Source organism: Melanaphis sacchari, unplaced genomic scaffold (assembly GCF_002803265.2).
Source record: "Melanaphis sacchari strain LSU unplaced genomic scaffold, SCAv2.0 Contig73_pilon_pilon, whole genome shotgun sequence".
Lineage (NCBI taxonomy): Eukaryota > Metazoa > Arthropoda > Insecta > Hemiptera > Aphididae > Melanaphis > Melanaphis sacchari.
In genome coordinates this window covers 3,236,286-3,257,060 of record NW_020271525.1, presented here as the reverse complement: position 1 = coordinate 3,257,060, position 20,775 = coordinate 3,236,286, and the positions used below count along the sequence as shown (strand labels likewise).

General features: G+C 22.6%; 1 protein-coding gene across 4 annotated transcripts in view; it reads right to left on the bottom strand.

Annotated features, from left to right (window-relative positions):
- LOC112600910 (octopamine receptor beta-2R-like) overlaps positions 1 to 20,775 on the bottom strand; it is a 165,276-nt gene that overhangs the window by 131,087 nt on the left and 13,414 nt on the right. For 2 of the 4 annotated variants that reach the window (XM_025348260.1, XM_025348257.1), the window contains exon 2: positions 18,117 to 18,141. The exons of the other annotated variants lie outside the window; for them this stretch is intronic. The gene's annotated coding sequence lies outside the window, so the exon portion shown is untranslated. The remainder of the gene's footprint in view (positions 1 to 18,116; positions 18,142 to 20,775) is intronic. 4 annotated transcript variants of the gene reach the window in all.

Genomic DNA, 20,775 nt, shown 5'->3' with positions numbered 1-20,775 from the left:
TAACATAATATGATATATTAAATAAAATAATAATATTTCAAATATATGTAATGGTACCAAATAATGTTTTACGTGGCTTCCTTTATAGTCATAAGCAAAATCTAGTCGAGACTATAATTTATTCCATACTTAACTGTCGTAATTGATTGCACTAATTTTTATAGCTCCTCTCTGGTTGATGATAATAGTGGTACATACGCATATATCTAAAATACGTAGTAGCATATCATAAGACCAGATGACCCAGAAAGCCAGGTACAAACCATCAGATGATTATTTTGAATAATTCTGTATACATGTATAATAATTAAATATAAATATACACGGGCTTTAAGAATGCTAGCTATACTGCTACCTATGGAAAAATTTAAATTATATCATGTATATACATTTTAATTTATTGACTCTGTTGAATTTAGTAGGTATTAAATGAATAAATTTTAAAATAAACTCAAAAAATATTTTATATTTCAATAATTTCTTCATCATCAAAATTAATGATTCCAAGAAATTTTGCTGAACAATTCTTTATCTATTTCATTCCAAAAAATTGTATAATATATACAAGAATGACTTAAAAGTAATTAATAATATTAATATAATTTTAATCAATAAAATATTTATAAAACAAACACACGATTAAATCATTTTATACCAATTTTATAAGCAAGTTATTATTTTAATTTATAAGATAATTATTATCGTCAATTTCTATTGAATTTACTTTTAATAACATGACACATTTACTTAACATAATTCACCTGATAAACGTACGCGAAAAATAATATTTCTCTTATTGGTTCCAATAAGATTTTATGAAAAGTATATTTTTTAGATTAACAATAAAAAATAATAAAATAATAAATTAATTAACAATAAAATAATTTTATTTTTAGATTATTAAAAACAGTTACTGTTTTTAATATCAATAGAGAATAATGAATAAAGGTGTTTAGTTTGCAACCATTTTTGAAAAATAAATAATAATTAATGTACAATATTTTGTGGTTGGTTAATAAGTAATGACTGAAATATAAATATTTATAAATACGATAAGTAATATATAAGTACTAATAACATTTCTATGTATTTTTTAGTTGAACATCTCTAATTTTTAAGTTCATAAAGAAAAGAACTTAGGCACAAATTAAAATTTTAAAAAGAAATTCCTATAAAATCAATCATTATAATGTTATATGCATACACATTGTACACACATTAAACAGAGATATTCAAATTTACTAATTCCGTAGCATATGTTATACAAATAATTGTAATAAGACGTTATTGGAACAGTTTTTTTGTATGTTCATCGATGACAATACTTCCGTTACTACTTCACGACATTATCTTCGAGTCAGCCTTAATTTATGTCCAAACGGAGTATCATAAAAATAATGATATTTGACTGTTTATTAGCCGATGCATAGTCAACTTCTCCAAATATAATATGACAGTAATAAAAATAATAGTATGAAAAACAAATACACAATTATTGTTACACTGACGAAGTAAAAATAGCAACTTTATTTTATTGCCCTCAATATCGTGTAAGTACCACACTATTTAGTTATAATTTAGAATTTATATCTAAATATTTAAAACTATAATGTTTAATTTACTATACTCGTATCAATAATTAATTAAAAATCAACCCAAAATTATGATTGTGTACTACTAAATTTACAAAAAAATGTTCCGATTTTAAAATTTAAGTATGCAAGTTTTCATTTAAAAACGTGTAAAAATTTAAAAAAATTATAACGATAAAAAAATGCGCTTTAATGACTTCAAACTACGTGAAGAAATGTTTTTAAACACACTTGTATTCACCGATTATAATATGATAGTGTAGGTATATATAAAAAAAAAAAAAACCCATTTCATTGTATATATAAGCAATACACACTAATAGCATGTCCACAACTGCCGAAACATTATTGTTTTTAAAAGGAGTTCGTTGGTGCCTCATAATACGTATTCATTAACTTACATTTACGCTGAATGATGCGCACGCGCATCGTAACCTATATCTACTCACACACACACACACACACACACACATACACAGACACTTGTCTTCGTTATTTATTATGAAAACAAATAATGAGGAACACGCTGTCAGCTTTTTTTTCGTCGCAATCCGTGTGTATAGCTAACTGGACGGCTATACAACGGTCGACGCACATGGACCGGAAAAATCTGCGAACCGACAACGCCGCCGGACACACGACATCTGGTCGTTGTCATACTCTATACACGGTTGCACACGTACGACTGACATATACACGATAAAATATATTTTTGAATAACATTGTGTCGGGTGTGTATGTTTATAGATTGTGATTATTGCCAACTTTTCATGCCTAAACATCGATATGTATATAATAAGTAATAACATATTACTCGAAACGTTACTTGAATCAGCTACGTGATACCTATTTGAGTATTATTGAATGGGTAATATTGATCGATGTTAATCGTTATAGTTCTAGCTCAAATGGTTTAGTCGGTTAACTTAATGTAGACCGATGTTAATCGTTGTTATTCTAACTCAGATGGTGTAGTCGGGTAACTGTTATATATTTTAACATGAATTTTATTTAAGAAAAAAATATAATAAATATATACTTTGATTTTGGTTTCTCGATAAATATATTTTAATATACGAACATTAAAAATTAAAACTATAAAAAAAAATAAAGTATAATCGATGTACACATTTCAAATGTTTTTTTTCCTATTAAATTTAATTTAATTAGTCTTATTTTTAAACAAGTTCAAAATAGTATTTAAAAAAATGAATGTGTAAGTACATCGTGTCATATATAATACAAATAAATTAAAAAATGCTCATAATATTATGCTAAATTAGCTCTGGTATAATAATAAATACTTACCTATATCTAATTTAGTGCTATAATTTAAATAAGTAAATGCTTATTAAATCAATATACATTTTTGCTAAGTCATAATCGTTAAAGAATTGAAAGTAACAACAATATTTTACGCAGAATTACAATAAACTGTTATTAATTTTTTTTTAATTGATTACAATAAAACGTAAACTATTTCAATTTAAAATACGCCATCAATGTTAATTATTAACTATATTTTATTAGCGTCATGTACCTTTATGATGTATCTAAAGAAAAACAATTTTTTTTTAGATTTCAATGCTTAAATAAAAGCTAAAATATATTAACTTTATTAATATAAAAAAAAAAACCTGATTATACATTTTGATTGTTTATAGTTATATAGTACATATTAATAAACTAAATTTGTGTGTATCAATATTTCAATATGTTAACATTTTAAATCAATAAAATTTTTAAACAATTTAAACTAATCAGTAATTTATAAGCTTAAAACGATTGGTTCCTTTGAAGTTTGTGAATAAAAAACGATTTTCTGTTTTCAGTATTCTATATTACACCGAAAAAGTTTTAGATTATAATCTATTATTGTTCAAAAATAGTCATTAGTTAAGAGTTTTAATACTTTAAGTAGTAAAAAGTATAGATATTTTAAATTTTTCTAACTTTTCATAAAAAAACACATTTAAAATACCACTAGGAGAAACTTTACTCAATTATAAACCAAATAATATATTTAACAATTAAAGATAAAACAAAAATAAATATAAATTACTATAAAACTCGATTATTGATTTATCAAATATTAACTTAAAGTTTCAAATTGCAGGTATAATCTTGAGTACCAAAAACTAACTGAGATATCTTATACCAATCATCGAAATTCGATCAAAATAATTTTCTTTTAAAATCACTGATCTCATTTTCACAAACGAGTTTTGCAATATTATATATCTATGACATATATTAGTATATTATCCAAATCTAAAAAATAAAGTAATAAATATACCAAATTATAAATAGTTTATAAGTTTTCAAGTGGGTTTATAATATATAGAATAATTATACACTGCTATTTAACAAAATTATTGTAGTTTTAATTTTTAATAATTAATATAACATTTGAAAAAAAAAAAATAGTAGTGAATTGTTCAAATATTAATAATATGTTTTATTAAGATATATAGTAGGTACCAACAAATCTTAAGCTATCAATAATAGATAACTTAGAGTGCATAACTTTAAAGTTATTATTTCTTTTCTGTTGGTTTAATATAATTTTCTATACATTTTTAAAACAAACAGTTTTTATACAATTTAATGTAAAAATGTATTGAGTTAATACAAATTAAAATATATGATACAATAATTTATATTTTAGTGCATAGTTGTTGAATGATTTTTTGTATACTGGTGGATCAACGTTAAATCAAGATCATTACAGTATCTAAAATACGTTAAAAAAATATTTTAACGCTTATCTGATATTCTATTGTCATATACTTATATATTAAGATAGTTGTTAGGTATTAATATGGTATTTACAACAGAGATATATTTTATTATTATTTTTTTTAATTTTTTTTTTTTTTTTTTTTTTTTTTTTTTAATTTATACCACAATGAGTATTTTTGTTACAATAATTTTTAACTAAAATCCAGTATTCGCAATTTAATATTTATTTAATATTTAACGTTAAACAATAAAAATTAATATAAAATATTAAATTATGTAATTATTTTGTAAGCAGAAAAATTACCCTAATAGACAAAAAAATATAACAGCTCAGGGCAATAAAAAAAAATAAAAAAAATAGACTCATATACGTTTCTCGTCTGTTTATTAATTGAAGTAATGCGAATATAATATTAAGTTCAATTACCCTCTTAAATATTACGATCATTCTCATTCAATACGATTAGAAAGTATAAATGAAGAACAATTTATTCTTGAAATAAAAATCTGTTTAAAATAGATAATAATTTTCATTATGCTTACCTACCAACTAATATTGAAATTAATTTATGAAGTTTTTGGTTAAATATAATAATTGAGCAGAACAGTATGTCTGATATCAGATATGTAAGTAATACAATATAGATGTATTATCATAGTTAATGTTTTAACTACTTAAAATGTTTGCAATTCACAAGAGCGCACAAAACATCATACATCACGTATATTGTAACAACAATTTGCACTTTCTGAATTATCTTGTTTGATCGAATGATAAGAAATATATTGCCAAAACAAAAAATACACATTTATCTTATAGATGATATCGGAAAAAAATTAAACAAAATAATACATATTTTAAATTATTTTTAATAAAAAAATATATTTTGCTTTACAATTACAAAATATTGAATTGTTGGTCAACAATATAAAAAGTAAAATAGGACCTGTCTATGGATTAGTCATTCAATAATATTTTATAAATATTTTTTTCATAGAAACTAATATATAATTGTATTAATCATAATGTAAGTTCTATTAAATTATACTAAATAAATTATCATTTGTTATGAAATCAATATTTTATATAAATTACCTATGCAATAGATAAATCTAACGAATTGTAATTTTTTTTTCATTTATTTAACTGAAAATATAATTTAAATGCATTTTAGACATAATTTGTAACTTAAAATAATAAAATTAATAAATTAATAGTTTATAATAATATATTTAATATTATTAACATTTAATTTTCAGATTTTTAACAGTCACTGCCTCATAACAATATTATAGGTATTATTTAAGAGTTATTTTATTTTATAAGCAATACCTATTTTTTTTTTTTTAATATTGAAAGCATAAAGAACAATCAAATATAATATATATATATATATATATTATATAAATAAATTTAAAAATTAATTGTTCAATATAAAAAAAAACACTAAACACTTTAAAAAAAAACTGCTTTAAAAATATTCAATACCACACCAGTTTATTATAGTATTGAATCAAACTTTTAGTGTTCATTCAAATGTACTGATATTATTTTCTTTAGTCGGGAAACCGATTTGATATATTTTTGCATTAAGCATTGATTATTAATATTTAATTATACTCAATGACTTAATTAATATACGTATTACTTTGTTTTTCAGTAATAACTTAAAAAAATAATGACTTTACATAGCGCAGCTGAACCATAATAACATGCAATGCATTTTTAATAAAATATTTCTTAACATTACAGTCACGATAAATTAACTGTGAAACACTTGACCAAATATGACGGCTACAAATAAGGATAGTTTTTAAGGGTGCGTTTTCCTTTATCTTTTTTTCCGCGTGATCTAATGTCATATGTATGCCATTAAAATATTGCTCAAAAAATTTAGAACGCCAAATTGAATCACGAAGTGAGAGACATTCAGACAAGTAGCTACCCTATTTAAAATAACAAAAGTATTATTTTTCAACAACTGAAAATAATTAACGTTACTAAATTAATGAATAATAAAATGATTTTAAAGTATCGATATTTCTAAGAATAAATTCAAACTATAAATAAAGTATATTTATATATAAATTAATACAAACAAAATTGTTTAAGTTTAAAAATCGTATCAATAGTACTAGTTTACTATTTGATTAATTTAAATTTTAGACTTTTATTTATTTCTAATAATTTTTAAAAAAAAACTATAAAATATATACTCAAACTAAGTTTGAAAAAATAATTTACATGCAAGTTTCATACAAATATTGTATTATTTATTAATAAAATAATATTCTATGAAAAAATAAAATGTTCATTAAATATTTCTGAAGTAATTTATACGATTACAGCTTATTATTTTAGTTGATTAATATTATAATGCGCGTAATAATTGTTATATTTTTGAATTTGTATTTTATGCAATGAAATTATAAATATAGGCAATTGATAATTATTTAGTAACAAAGAAATTGTCTCATCGCAGTGAATTCAAATTAAATAAATTATTAATGGATAGAAAATTGTTTTTACTTCCTATACGATTTGAAGTTTTTAATCGTAACAAATAATATACGTAAATATTGATAATTGACAAGATTGTTTTTAAATAGTTTAAAAATCTGTTAATGAAATTATGATCATTTTGATTTCAAAATATTTTCGACCATCACAAACTTAAAAAAAAAAAAAACATTTATCTGAAATGAGTTAGTTTTATTTCATTAAATTATTGAATACTATAAATTACGTTTTATGTTATAACAAAATCCATCTATACATTATATTTATTAATTTAATTGTACGATTTTAATTTTACCAGCACAATAAAATAAATATATTCATGAAATTTTTATGGATGTGATTTTTAACAGTTCTACTTTTAATTTATCAGAATAATTGTAACATATACAATACATGTTGTGTTTAAAATAACATATAAAAATAAATAAACTTCACCATAAAAAAAAAAAAAATCTTCAATAAAATTAAATACTATACAGCTTAATTAAAAGTAAAGTTAATTTGATCTCAAGTATTGTTATTGAAATTTATTAAAATGAATAAAACCGAAGAATAAAATATTATTTCAGCTTATAAATTATGATAAATTAATCAGGAATCAAAATAATTGACAAAATTAAAGACATGTAAGGGTTTTGGTGCTTAAAAATATGAAAAGACAAATACACATAACAAAACCTTAAACTATTAAACTATCGTCATTCAGTTAAATACTTATGAAAAAATATTAAACGTTTATATTATACAGATTTAACAGAAAAAGTATCATTGTTATTAGATTTAAAAAATAGATGAATCTATAGAATATCATTCTATTAAAGATAAAATAATAATAAAACAATTGATATTTATATTGGAATGTTTTAATTTATTTTAGTTGAAATATTATAAATATAGTACATATTATTAAAAAAGTAAAATAATAAAATAAATTTGTTTAGTTATCAATGAATTTTAAATAACAAGCCTAAAAATACAAACAGAATAGTAAAGATATTCCAACATGAGATTGTACAGAAGGTTATGCAAATAAAACGGAAAGCAATAATACTATCGTTTCTAAAATGTGATTCAAATAGAACTTGTGTTTAAGTAAAACTATTAATTTTTTAATTATTGTTTATAGTTTTCTAATTTATTTTTTTTTATAAATCAAAAATATACTAAGAACATCAAAGTATTTGACATAAACTCTATTTCAAAATACCATTCAGACAATCTTTATATTTAAAAGCCCTGCCCAAATTATTGAGTGATACTTTTTGTATCTTTATAATGAAACATCATAACTGAGAATCTAAAATATAGAGTATAGTAAACTATTAAAATATTGGACAAAGTCCATGTTTGTTTTTATGATATCAGCGTATTGAGTAAAGTTTTAGTAATTTTGGTTCAGTATTTTATATAAAACAATATTATATCATCTAAAAGCTAGTAGACACTATTTTATTCTGTAAACACATATTTGATAGTTACCTGATACTAGTCTTAAATTTAAATATCATTTATGTCTTTATTAGTTTGATTTTATACTATTATAATTGTAACTAAATACCTATATTAAATACTTGTCATAAACAAATTAATAGATTTATTCTACTCAGAGGTGTTATTTTAAATGTATTCGTTCTATAAACAATGTAGATGTGAAGGATTTGAAGTTTACTTAGAGATTAAAGTAGATAACTTTAGGTAGTTTGAAACTTTAGGCTGACATATCGTTAAAGCTATTAACACTATATGTTATATTTCTATCTTTCTGTTTTATCTGTGAAACACCTTTGGATATTATTACTTATTAGTTTCCATTAAAACCAGATATTTTTATTAACTTATCATTTTTGGTAACTACATTATATTTCCACTCAACTATTTTTATAATTTTTATCAAAATATTAAATATTATTTGCATTCTACCATTAAAATTAATCCTTAAGAATTTTTTTTTATGTAAAATAGTTGGCTAAAGTTTTTTATACTGTTTTTTTTTTTTTTTTTTTTTAATTGAATTACTGTAAATATAATTTTGCTTTGAATTGTGATAAGCTAATATCCTTGTCTTATTTTTGATAAGCTAATTATTAAAAAATAAAATAAACTAACAATTTTATCTTATTAAAGTTATAATGAATGACTACGGTGTACATAGTACCTTAACTCAACTAAAATATTTATCAAAACATTTTATTTTTAGTTATGTACGGAATGCAAGTTAAAAATTTATTATTTTCCCTAGTATATATGTAATTTAGAATTCAATATTAAAGTTTAATCACTTAATGAAATTATATGAATGTGTTGTTTGTATATCAGTGATATATCACTAATTTGTTATCTAATTGCTACAACCGTTGAAAATATATCAAATATCAGTATGATCAGTTGACTTTTTTTATAGCTTTATCCACTATAATTTTATAAGTGATAATTATTTTCATATTACAATACACCACTATCATATGATGAAGTGGGTGTTGCAAAAGTGAACGTGGCGTTCAGAAAATAAACTTAAAATGTTTGCCAATATTTTTTTTATAGTTACTTCAAATTTTATGTAAACAAATAGTAAAACCTAGATGACATCAGTTAATAAATAATAAAATTATTGTTACTAATCCATACTCCTGCAACTTATATCAAAGTGGTATTCAACAATTTAATAATTATGAATAAGGGCCCCATTTTCCGAAATCATGTATATATGGACATAAATTTCATGGGAAAATCCCTCTTTCTAGGTAAGTCATCCACTCGTGCCACCTGATAAATATCTTATTTTCATTATTATATGTCTGAATGATAAAATAATTAAAATATTTATCGGTTTTAGTTTTTTTCTTTTTACACATTAATGTCAAATAAATATAACAATTAATGCAAGTACAAAAAGGATAATATATTTTCATTTCTATATAGATAAATAGGTAACCTAAAAACACGTGTCAGAAATATTTACTTTGTTGTATTTTTTTTATTATTGTTGTATTTTATTTATTTATTTTTTTGTTCACATAATTTGGAAAAAAAAAATCGTAAATTCCATGTTAAAAATACCTACAGTATATTTCTTGAAAAAATAAAAATTACGTTCGAGGTTTTTGAAAAATTGTTGGCACAGGTTCAAAATGTCAAATACGTTTTGTAAGCAAAATCGATATTGCTCTGCTCAGCTAAAGAAAAAAAAAATAAAAATAAAAACCATACACTTCATCTGACAACCCTATTGTTAAGATTTTCTAAAAAAAAAAATGTACTTCTTGATTTTTATTTTTATTATTTCTTTAATAATTCCTATAAATACTATTTCTGTAAAGTTTCGACAATAATCGCTTTTGAAGTTTCCGTGTCTGTCCCTAGACAGTAACTCATCATTCTACCCACGGTTTCGCTGATATTCCCATGAGACATCAACAATATAGATATTATATTTAATTACTTTTCAGTTTATTATACTACCTTTACCCGTATATAATTCATAAAATATTAAAAATGTATATTGTATATAATAAAGTTCATGAACATTTAACAAAAAATAATTACAAATATTTGTCTTAAAAAATAAAAAAATAAAATAATATTTCATAATTATATTTTTAAATATTCTAATAATAATTTGCTGTATAAAATAATAAGTCCTACAACAAATTATTACAATTTTAAACTTTATAATCGATTAAACAATAAATATTTTAATTAATTTAAATGTTAAAATTTACTTTAATAAAAATGTGGGAAATCTAAATAATATTATCTTTGTTGTTTATAAAACAATATACTGTAAAAAAAAAGATTTTAAAAGATTTAAATACTAAAACAATTAACTTAAGACATATTTTAAGTCAAATTAATTTTCAATGAATCTAAATTTTAAATATTTATGTAAACAATTTCATATTGGTTATTAATACAACGAAAGTCTCAATGAATAGTCAGTAATTGTTTTTTTTATTACATATAAAACATTAATAAAGATAAACTATAAATTATTTTTGAATTTAAATTCTGAAATTTTGAAACTCTGAAAGAGTATTTTTTACAATAACAATAACAGTTAAAAAATTTAAAAAAATTGCAAAATACATTTTATAAATAAAATAAAAACCATCTTTACATAAAGTAAATAAATACATTTATTTATAAAAATTGTATATATAACACATAAATAAACCATTTATCGTCTTCTTGTTCGTACTTTATATGCTTTATGGCACATCATTGCAGCACACAGTTTCCACCACACATTTCTCTCACTCTCTGTCTTTCACATTCTCTCATAATTCTCATACTTACCTAACTTCAATTTATGTTTTGTTATTTTTATAGTCTTCAGAGTAAACTTGATTATCAAAGATTATAGTACATCAAATATAATATAACCACCTTAGGATGTTTTAATTGCAAATGTGTTTATACAATTATGCGATAATTAAAACAATTTAAAACCAACTAAAACTTAAAGGTGTATATAAAAACAAAAAAATACTGTGTAGTGATTAAATTAAAGTAATATTTCGTATTAGTAAAATATGAAAAAAAAGTCAGAATATTAAGATATATATTCATATTTTTAAATCTATGTAAAATTAAAATCAATCACTTATCCTAAATGTATTACATGAGACATTTTACATACATTGTATGTCATAGTGTATTAAGTATACATAGACGATGATTTTTATTAAAACATTTTTAAAGTGAAATTTTAGATAAATATTCAACCATAGTAAGTTTTAAACAGACAATCACCTATATATCTAATATATCTGTATTTTATCATATAATCTGATAGTTTAAGAATACATATTTATTATATATAGGTGCATGTTTTATGTAAAGCTCTATTTTTAATATTCTAAGAGTATTTAAAAATAAATATATATATGAATTCAATTCTATTTATCACTTGGGACGAAAAATCTGACAACTGTTTCTACCACAGTAGTAATTTATTCAGTAAAATTAAATGCAGTATCATTTTTTACTGCTTCTAAATGTTAATTTTGAGAGCAATAATATAAGTTTCGATCAAGCATCTTATATATTATGAATTCAATAATATTTTATAAATATACAAATTTATAAAATAAAAGTAAATTTTTTGTAAGTGAATTATAATTAAATTTAGAAAATTTTAGAATCAATTTTCAGATACGCTACCACTTTCTAAGTACTAGTTTACAGAATCAAATATTTTTTTTTTATCATAAGTAGTTATAATAATTGTTATTACTCGTCTTCTTAGCAATAAAAATTATTACTATATTACGATAATTTTACTTTGTTCTAAAAAAAAAAAAAAAAAATAGGTTCACAATCCGATAAGTAAGTTAATTGATTATAGTCTGTCGTTGAATAAGTACATACCACCATTCAATAAATTGATTTTAAACTAACGAGAACTCAGTTTGTCGGTAAATTATTTGACAATAACCAATAGGTGAACTATTTATTATATAATACTAATTTATTTTATTACCGATTTTGAAACAACTTACTTGTATAGTATACTGTACTTTAATAATATACATGTATATTTGCTATAACTAGAATACCAAAGAATGAATATTATGGTTTAGGAGTAAGGAGTGAAAGCAGCGATTTAGTCTGAGTAATATAATTTAAAAAAAAAAGTTTTATTTTTCTGAGTTTAGGAAATTTTAAATTTATAATTTTTATGAAGATATTCATGACTTATTGTGATCTCACTTTAATAAATACGTATAACTGTATAGAAAATATAGAATGAAAATATTTTCAATGAAAAGCAAAATACTTATAGTTGAACAATAAATTGTATTTGAAATAAAAATATAAATCAATTATTTATTAAACCCTTACTCTTTTGTCGCTTGTTTAAACATTATATATATATATAATTATATATACTGAAACCCTCTAATCTGTTAATGTACTTTTATAGGTTTTATATTTTTATCTTTAATTGTACCGAATGTTTATTAATTATTACTTAGAGCGGATAATAGTGGCTAATAATAGAGGGTAACTAAAAAATAACTAACATTTATAATTTGAATTATCTAAGATCATAATAATATTTAACACGTGTTTACAAATTGTACGCGACAAGTTGCCTATTTAATTTTTTTTTTTTATTGTTTTTACTGTTAATAAATGTATAAAGCATATTTTTTATTAAAATCTTAAGGTTCATGTAAATTATTTATTATTTTTTAATTTGTTTAAATAAAGTTTTGTTTCGCTTGTACAACGAATTTCATGTTATCGAAAATTGGAAAACATTTTTTTTAATAGTTAGTTGTCTCAATATTAAGTATACATTGTATTAGTAGAATACAATATTTAATCTATTCTTTTATGCTTGAAATATAAAATAAAATATTTAAAAGAGCTTTGTTATAAAAAAAGTATTTGAATGTATTAGTTTTAACTAAATATTATTCCAAACACGAATTTAAAAATAAACAAACAAAATAAGTCAAGTAATAAACATAATCTTGTTTGAAATATTAATAAGGTTCCATATTTTGATATATATATCCATATAATAACAAATATCATATCTTTCTGTTTTTTATATATTTACACACACACACACACACACACACACACACACACATACACGCACACAAACACACATACACATATTGATTCTTGCATACGAAATAATTACATTTTACATCTACATTTATTTAATTTTAAAAATAATTTACTTCAGCTGAACTAATCAGTTTATTTTGTTTTCGATTCAATGAGTGTTAACAATTCAATCGGTGAAAAAACCACATTTTTTTGCACCTGTATATTTATTATTTTTCATTCCTGTAGATATCCTCGAGCCATTATTTTTGATTTTTGGAATTTAAACACATATCTATTTTAGAACCATTTGTACAATCAATTTTCAACTCAAGTTCACATTAAAACCATCTAGAAATATTCTGTATATAGCTGTGATTCATCGCCATCCATTGTCCAAATGGAGTGAGTAGTACTTCCGATTAAGTGTCTCGTTATATTATGAAGAAAAACGGTGCTCGAAAGTGTATTGCCGCCAAACAACGTAAAATGGCATCACACTCTACAGTTACAATTCTCGGGGCACATGCATCAGACAATTCGTCGTCGCATCGTTGACTCCTATTGTTCAATCACTAAACTCTAGCTTTTATTTTGGACAAATAACGGATATCACAATTGGAAGTTTTCTATGATATATAATATCGTTCAAACTATATCAATTGGCTCACTCAGTATATTATAGTAAGACCAGTATATTTTAACGAGTCAGCGTTGAAAAAAAAAAAAACAGTTGGATAAAGTTTTCGATGAAGTTCTATGCACACAAATGGCTTTATGGTGAGCAAGTTTAAAGTCGAATAGTTTTTCCAAACGTATTATCACGAGTTGTTAGGTTTTCATTGTATAAACATGGCATGCCCATCGCCCATATTATATTTCTTAGCTATAAATATGAACATAAAAAATATGTATAATGGAGAAAACTCAATTGATGAATCCATTAAATTTTTGTTTGTGTTAATGTGAATACTGCATTCAGCTATATCGTGTTTTTTGCTCAGCAATTTTTATTACACGTACAGCCTGCTATTTGTATTTGTGTATATTTATTTACATTTATCATTATTATTATTATTTTATCTGATGAAATAATATTACTGTCCATAAGAAATTTTACTTTTCAGTTATAATTATTAAGGTATAAAAAATAGATTTAAAAAAATAAGATTAGTGATTGTCAAATATATTAGAAAAAATTTTTATCGACAATTTGAAAAAACTATTAATTATTGTATAATTCTTTGTTATTGCAACTTACATTTTAAAAGAACTAATAGATAAACACATCTGTATATCTGGTGATCTGGTGATACGCTTTAACACCTGGATTAAAATTATACTTCGAACAATGTAAATCTCTTTAGAAAACTGTTTGTACTAGAAAAATACACATATAAAAAAAAAAAAAATGATAATAATAATATATCTAGGATTGTTTTATAAGTAAACATAGCCAAAATTGATAAACATTTTGTAATGAATAATTAATCTTTATTTTAATAATTGAGTATTACTTTGTGTTGTGTGCAAATGAGATGTGTTAGTAACAGATTTAATAGGTTTGCGACTACTAAGGCATAATTCAACTCTAAGTTATTACAACTAAAACTGATTCACTATTGTATGGTGACAGTGCGTTTAATCTCACTATTATTATGGTCTGCCAGATAAATCCATAAAATATGACGTTAAATAATATATCATATTTTCATAATTAAATTTTATTTATTTAAGTTATGACTAATTATTGACCACTAAAGAATTTATAAATGCACGAGCACATGTGATTTTTTAATTTCTAAGATGGATATCCATGATGGGCAAAACACAAACAATATAATATCTTGTGTGGTTAATTCATCGTCTACAATTAAAATACAGTATATTTTTTTATTGAACTGAGTAAGAAGTTTAAAAAAAAAATTAATTATGTGAAATTATTCGAAGATTTTCATTCATAAATGTGTTAGTTTGTTTAACGAGTTAAATAACTGGCCAGAAGAGTTTTGTTTTGTTTTTTTGTCCTCAAGTTATTTTATATTTTTTTTATGTATATATTGCTGTATGATAATTTCTCATACAATTGTAAATATTTTTTTAACTCTAATCTTATTATTTCTAAATATCTATAACTATTTCCATTTTTATCTTTATAATTGCAATTGACTCAAATTTTTCTTATCTTTGTTATATCAAGTTTTTGTAAATGTACTACTAACTCTTGAAGCCTATGGTTAAATATTCTTAGTTATAAAAATCTAACTAATGTTGAAAGGTATACATGTGGATTTTGTATTTCATATTGACAACATTCTAAAAAGAGTATTCGTTTACATACATTGTTGAAATCACTCGACAAAGGTTTCGTTTATATAAGCACATTTATATTCAAATCTATAGAGTATAAAACTAAAATTGAGCAGTAAAACTAAAAAATGAATTCACGTTAAAAATAGTTAGTAATGAAATCTTTACTTCATATTCCATACACAATTTGGGGTTTTAAAATAAAATAAAAAATGTATTTCACGATTATTTTTTTTATTATTATCATTTGCTATATAAAATACTTAATTATAATAATAAAAAAAATATTTAATAATTTCAAACGTAAAGTTTAGTATTACTTTATTTTAAATTGCTGAATGAACACACACATTTGTTTAAGTTTATACTATAATTTTATTTTATATTTCAAGCTATAATGGTAAATTCTATTAAAGAGCTCAAAAATAATCAAATTTAGGTAGATGGATTGAAAATGATTTATGTCAACTACTTAATCATACTTTGCTAAATCTTTATATTCGTACGTCAACAGTTAACTCTAATCAAATAATAAAAAAATATAACATAAACTTGCAAAAAAACAAATATACATAACAATGTATTATTTTTATCAATATTAAAATAATATAATTATCTTATTATTAATTATCATTATAAATGAGATTTTAAGAATAATTTAAAAGTAACACATAATATTTGGCGAGTGAGACCCATAAATGATTATTTTAAACTTTAAAAGTTTTATTAGGACATATTATATTTTTTAAACTAATTAATTTTTTTAATAAATAGTTGAATAAAATAACAATTATTGTATATGTTTTATAAAAACTCATTACGATTATTTTTTGTTTTGGTAACTTTCATCATTACGGATAGATAAAAATATAAAAGAAAGGTACGTAACTATCAAAAAAATATGGGAGGGGAGAGGTTCTCAAGTACGTGGCCCTTTTAATAGCATTTGTGGTAGAGGTGGCACTACCTGGCTTATTCTGTTTAAACTTTACGATGGATGAACATAAAGATAAGGTAATAAAGATGAATTGTGCGTTACAAAACGATGCATGATGGTAGCAGAGAAAGTGGACAATGATAGAAAGAGACTCATTGGTATACCACACGCGGTAACGTGTCCCTGGCGTACCGTTGTATCCGTACATGACTGCCAAGAATGTTAAATACCCCTCCTATCACACCAAATCCTTCTACTAAAATGGGCTGTCAAGGGAATACAAAATTTAAAACAATTCCCATTATATGACAATTGAAATAAAATTAATTGTCCACATTACTATAATTAAGAAATTAAAATATTGAATACGATGAACAAATAATATTAATCAATGCAATAATCTTAGTTAATAATTCCATACTACTTAATTCCCAAATCGTTTGTATTTTAAAATTATGAATAACGTATTTACACAACAATTATATATTATATGTATTGGATGTTTAAAAATAAATGTAATATGTTTTATTATAATATAATATTTATCATTGTTAAAAAAAAAAAAAAATACATATATATTTATTTAATTGCTTTACAGTGACTTGGTACACATATTTTCTTTGGCATAAATCAAAAAACTATGTAATAAAAAATAATAGTTAATAATTATAATAATTTATACAAAAATAGAATGATTTGATCAAACACACATTCAAATTATAATGAATTAAGAAATCAAATTCCATATTCATCGTTAATCTTAATTATTTGTTTTTTTTTTTTTTTTTTTAACTTTAAAATTATCGAACTATAACTTTATACGATTTAAAATGTATAAAGTATTGATTTTTCAAATGAGCATATCTATCTTATTTGTTTATATAATATACACTATACCCAATATTTTTATTATTAAACTCCAAATTGGTAAAACATTTTGTTATGAATATATAATGTATGTGTTTTAATTAAAGTAGTTACAGTTATATAATCTGGAACAAATTAAGAAAATTACTGTTCTGCAAAAACTTATGAGAAATAATAATATACTTAACTACCTACATAATTATGTTCATAATAACCAAGAAAAATGTATTATCTTTTCGTTTTAAGTATAGCAGTTCTTAAAGAAATGTTATACCTTTGTAAGCGCACCTTAGAATGTTTCTATAATATAGAAGATTGAGAATTACATATTTGATGAAATCCTGTACAAAGGAAATGTGCTAAATTTATTCGTTAATTATATTAAATATTTATAGTTATAATGTAAGCTATTATTTTATCAATTATACATTGATTTATAACCAACAAATTATTATCAACCCTAACTTTTAATTTGCCTTCACAATTTTTGTCAATTGTTTTGATTTCTACACAAACTTATAACTTTATAGATACTTAGTTACTATTCAATATCCAATAAAACATGCATAATATAAAAAAATATTACCTGTATTTCTTAATCGACTGAGTATCTGAAATATAAATTATAAAAATTATAACATATATTTATACATATTATATAATTAATAATGATTTAAAACATGAATAAATTATATATAAATATTATAACATTTTTGAAAACTACAGATCTTTGTAACTCAATTCAATAATATATCACTAGATTTAATACTTTTTTTTTTTTACTTCTAATGTAATAATATTCAAGTAAGAATTTTCAAAACACTGTAAATAACAAAATTTATGTATAATATATATAGTAACAAATGACCATAATTTCTGGGTAAAATAAGATCAATAAAAAAAAAATATATATATAAATTAATTAAATCACATTATTTGTATTGATCATGATTTAATAAAATTATATAACAGATATATTAGGAGTATCTACCCATTTTATTTTGAAATTTACACATTCTATTTAATTTACATAAATATATAATTATATATATACTTCTGCATAATGTAATAATGGTAAACTTTTCTATAACTACTTGCCATATAAATTATTTTTATTTTTTTTTTAATTCCATGGTACTTAATTATTTAAACGATCCAAATATCTTTGTAAGTATGTTTAACAATTATAATATAATATACATATTATATACTAGGTATAAATTATTTATACTTTACACGTTGATGACGTAATATCTTATGTTGTGGCTTCTGCATTTATCTAAAATCTTAAACTAAGTCGCAATGATTTCAGATACTTAAAAGTATAATATCATTGAGGTTATCTAATAATCGGATGATAAATGATTATGACGTGGTGATATAGCAATTTCTCATACGAGCAAACCTTTGAATTTTGTATGCCATTGTAAGAGCTACACATTATGGTGAATTGCGTTGTTTCTTTTGAACCGGTGGCTGCAGTGATAGGTGTATTACATTATGTTAGGCTTACTGATACAACCCCACAGCTAAATTCTGTGAATCCAGATTGGTTTTATAATATCTACACACATCAGATGTTTGTTTTTAAATAGTTAACTCAAAACGATGTCCGACAAATCAATACAATTTTCGTATTTTTTCTTTATTTTTTTTTTTTTTTTTTTGACAAGCGTGATGGTTTGTTTATACGAGAGTTTAAGTGCATTCTCATATATTTAGCTGAATCTTTTAGTGTGATTTAGTACTATTTTGATGTTTTTGGTTTTACGAAATATAAATTTAACGTGTATCGATTTATCGCCTTTGATATTAATTTTCTAACGTCTCGTGTAGTCAATTGACTTATGTAGTTATCAGTTACAGTAATTTAGCTTTTACGTGTCAAAACTAATTGCTATATGGTCGGAAAATATAGCTAACGTTGTATTGTCATAGTTTTGTATATAAGCCGTATAAAGTAGGAAAGGTCCTAAAACACTACTTTATGGTACTCCAACTGATATGTCATTTTTATTTACAGCTTCTTTGTATATAACTCAAATTTGACGGTAAATAAAGTATTATTCAACAATTACATACCAGGTATGAGTCAATTGATCACACAGTTTGAAAAGGAATCATTTAAGTCAGATGTTATCAAAAATCTGTATTATACATCAAGAAATATTTCACATCATCACTTTTTTTATTTAAGAGCTTTATTAATCACATTAGTGAATCAGTGTATTTAATTAATTGTTGAATGTCTCTTGCGAAATCTAAACTCATATTCTGGTATAAGATTTTTTTCACTATAATCGGTTTTAAGCGTTTAAGCAGAAGTTTCTCTAAAGTTAAAACAAACTTGGAAAGAGTGATATCGGTCGGTATTATGTGACATATTCATGTGGTTTTCCTGGTTTAAGCAACACTTTTGTTTGCTTCCATTATTCTGTTACGTATCCCGTCTGCAAAATAGCGTTGTATATGTGTATAAGATAAATGATAGCCTTTGGAAGCTATTTCAGTACTTTTGGATTAATTTCATCATAGCCTGGTGATTTTTCTGGATTAAGGTTGTTATTTATTTCTTAAGCAATTTTTAACAGCAGTAAATGTTTAATTTTTTACATGTTGCATCAAGCGTTTGACATTGAAAAATGTCGAGCTCAAATTCGTTAGTAATTTGTATAAACACATGTTCATGATGTCGAACGTATATTTTGGTTTTTTCTCGTTCACTACGTGCCTAGGTGCTATTTTCCTTAGAGATAGGTGATATTTGAACACGAGGTTTTTTCGTGTGTCTTGTTGATACCCATGATGAATAATCGGTATTATCTGTCGCAATGAGACCACTTAAGTATAATTGAACAAATAAAACAAAATTGGTTAAATTTTATTTTTTTACTTGTCAACTAATTGTATGACTTTTTTTCTTATTTTTGAATCTAAAAAAATATTTATGAATAATCTTTTTTTGAATAGCTGCAGTAATACTGAAATAACTTGCACATATCGTTTTACGACTCGTTTGTCATAGGTTAACCATCTCATAAAAAGTGAATACAAAGCTGATAATTTACCATAAATAAAATAAAAAATCGTAAAATGTTGAGTTACCTATTATAAATTGGTTTCATTACTAAAATTATAATGTGAATAAATTTTAGACATATTGATTAACTTTAACTTAAGTAAAAAAAACTCATAGTTTTAATAATAGAAAGATACTCGTAGTCGTTGCTTTTTTTTAAATAATC